We start from the raw sequence: 3,338 nt of genomic DNA on the forward strand, positions 1-3,338 counted from the left end.
TACTTTGTATACATCCTGAGCCTGTGGAGGAGGAGGGCATGGAGATTATGTGAGAGCTACATGCCCCTTTAGGTGGGTGTAGCCTGTTTACAAAGTAAGGCAGGGAAAGAAGCTGATTGCCACGATTCCTCCTGTTTGCTCTGGCTGTTTGCTGTTTGGCTGCCATTCCCCCATTTGCTCTTGTTGCTTTGCTATCTTCTGCCTCGGAGCCAGCCAAGTATGGACTGAAACCTCCACGAACTGTAAGCTAAATAAACCTTTCCTTCCTTAACTTTGGGCATTGGGTATTTTGTCTCAGCAACGAGAGAAAAGTAACCAAGACAAAGGGTTTCAGCATTGGTGGGTTAGATTTTCTCTAGATTTCTTCAAATTTCAACAGTGATTTGATCAGGGCCTGGGTTTTTTTGTTGGTGGTGGTTTGTAATTACATCTTAAATTTCATTGATTGATATCAGGTTATTTAGAATTTATATACCTTCTCAGTTCAGTTTGGTAATTCATATGTGTCTAGGAATCTGTCCATTTCTTCTGTGTTTTCCATCTTATACCACAGCAATATATGCACATCCATGTTTATAGCAGCAAAGTTTGTAATAGCTAAACCTTGGAAATAACCCAAATGACCATCAACCGGGGGATGGATAAAAGAAGATGTGTTTTATATATATATACACACATACATATAATGTAGTATTACTCAGCTGTACAAAAGAATAAGTTTGAGGCATTTCTAGATAAATGGATGCAACTTCTGACCATACTCTCAAGTGAAATAAATCAGACTCACATGTGTAGACATCACATTGACTCCCTTGTGTGAGAAAATGAAAGAGTAAATAAGGACCAAAATGTACTCTAGATATTGTGGATTGGGGAGAAATTCTTCAAAAGGAAAGAAGAACTAGGGTGGGGGAACGGCAAAAGGAAGGAAGAGGAAAGAAAAAAATGATGTAAGAAAGGATAAGATGGAAACAAAGTTTGTAAATAGGGAGGAGAAGAAGGGCTTGAAGGGAAGAGGGGACTAGAAAAAAAGAAGAATCAAAATATATCATGTGCAGGTACAAATTCCCTATGATGAATATGATGATTATGTATATCTAAAATATATCAATACATTTAATTTTTTAAAAAAATTTTCAAAAAAATAAAATGAAAGCTACAGGACACAAGTCTAATTTTTTTTTTCTCTTCTCCCAGAACACAATAAGCTTGACAATTCCCTTTCACCTACAAATAGTTTCAGCCTTCCCTTTTTACTTGCAAATGGTCCTCTTTCACCTATGAACAGACCACTTTTCTACCCGTAAATTAGGTTTTGCCCTATGAATGGACATTATTATTCTGTGGGTGGGCCATCCTCACTCACATGCCAACGGAGCCTTAGACTAGAGACTGTCAAATTCCACAGCTTTCCACCGCCAAAACTGCATACATATTCCCACTTCTAAATTGTAGTTCCACTCTCTTACGGACTCTCACTCCAGCTTAGTGCATACTAAAATTCCTGCCTAATAAACATTTCCCTTGTTTCTTTAAAAAATTATGGTCTCAAGGCAAATCTATTTTCCTACAAACCACTCAAATGTATCCTTGTTTCTACAGAGTCATACTCCATTGTGTGTAAATACCACATTTCCTTTACCCATTCACCAGCTGATGGGCACATAGGCTGCTTCCAAGGTTTAGCTGTTATAAATTGTGCTGTTGTAAACATGGGTGTACTTGTATCACTGTAATATGATGTCTTTACCTATTTGGGAAGATACGTAGAAGAGGAAAAGCTGGCTCAATTGGAATTTCTAGTTTCAGGTTTTTGAGGAATTTTCATACTGATTTCCATAGTGGCTGCACTAGTTTATATTCTCAGTGCTACTGGGTTTTGGGGTGCTAGAATATCCCTCTGGAGGTGGTTTTTAGAATCTTTCTATACTGAGTAAAGAATTGATCAAGAAAAGTGCAAATGTTTTTGATTTTGATTTTGGTTTTGGTTTTTCTCCGGTACCAGGAATGGAACTCACAACTTTGTACTTGCCAGGCAGGCCTTGTGCCACTGAGCTAAATCCCCAGCTCCCAAGAAAAGTGCAAATGGTAGCAAAGATTTACTAAAGGTAGGAAAAGATGCAGGTTCTGCAGAGTGAATTAGGGTGAATTAAAAGTAGGAAAGGAAGTGAACCGTACGGCACGAGGGAGAGCTACTGTGAAGAGGCACCACAACAAATGCTTAATGGTGACTGTACCACTCACTCCTCAAGCTGACATCAGTTCTAGGCCATCCTATTGAAAACCTGCTCAAATTCTCACAAGGAGTCCAAGTGCAGGGCTTTGGGAACTGTTTTGTGCATGCCTTCTGGTATCTTGTAACTAACAGGTAACACTTATTTCCCCAGCCAGCTTTGCAACTCCCTAACCTCCTGTCTCACCACCAGTGACATAGAAGGGTTCCTTTTCCCCAGCAACCTTGTTAGCATTTGCTATTATTTGATTTCTTTCAAAGCCTCTTTGCCCATGGCTCACTTCAATGCAAAACTGTGATTTCTATAGCCACTTCCCTCCTCCTTTCATGGCTCGCTGGCTGGGCTTAATGCTTCTAAGGATAGTGCATGTGGAGAAAAAGATGCTCTAGGCTAAAACTTCAAAGTATGACCATACGTATGTGTCACCACATTCATGGTTCTGCAAACGTGGAGGAATGAAATCATAAGCCAAAAGAGGAGCTTAGGGGAGTTTTGTTAGAAATAAGAAGAAGAACAGCTCTTGGGTTTCCAGCAGAGGTCCCAAGTGGGAAGCCACATGGCCCCTCAATCCAGAACTAAGTTTAGATAAGCAGAGCAAAGGAATTGCTCAATTCTCTAGTGCCCATCTACCGCAGGTGGCTCTGTAGATTTAAAATGACCACTTGGAACTCAGGGTTCTAAACCAGTTGTTCAATATGTAGGGTTTATGGAAAGCTGGAATCTTTAAAAAAGGTTGGTTAATTTGCATTACAATTTCCTCAGAACCCAGGAACTTAGTATGGAGTGGCCGCAATTCCCTCTAGGAGAGAATGGGTTGCACTCCTTGTTGCTTGAAGAAGTTCTAGGTCCACAGTCCTAGTTCACTATCTAGTCTTATTTTAATTCCCATCAATATGTCTGATTACCCAATTCTATCTCAGGCCCTTCCCTAGCTATCTGCCACACTCAGAAATTAAATAAATAAACTATTTTCTATAAAAGCAGGATCAGTGGGCCACAGGGAATCTGGGAGGTTATTTCAACAGGTCCATGAAAATGAAAACTTAATTTCATAATATAATTTCATAAAAATATATCTATATACTTGTATTATGAATTATCTAA

This window comes from Chinchilla lanigera, unplaced genomic scaffold (genome assembly GCF_000276665.1).
Source record: "Chinchilla lanigera isolate Chin_1 unplaced genomic scaffold, ChiLan1.0 scaffold00056, whole genome shotgun sequence".
NCBI lineage: Eukaryota > Metazoa > Chordata > Mammalia > Rodentia > Chinchillidae > Chinchilla > Chinchilla lanigera.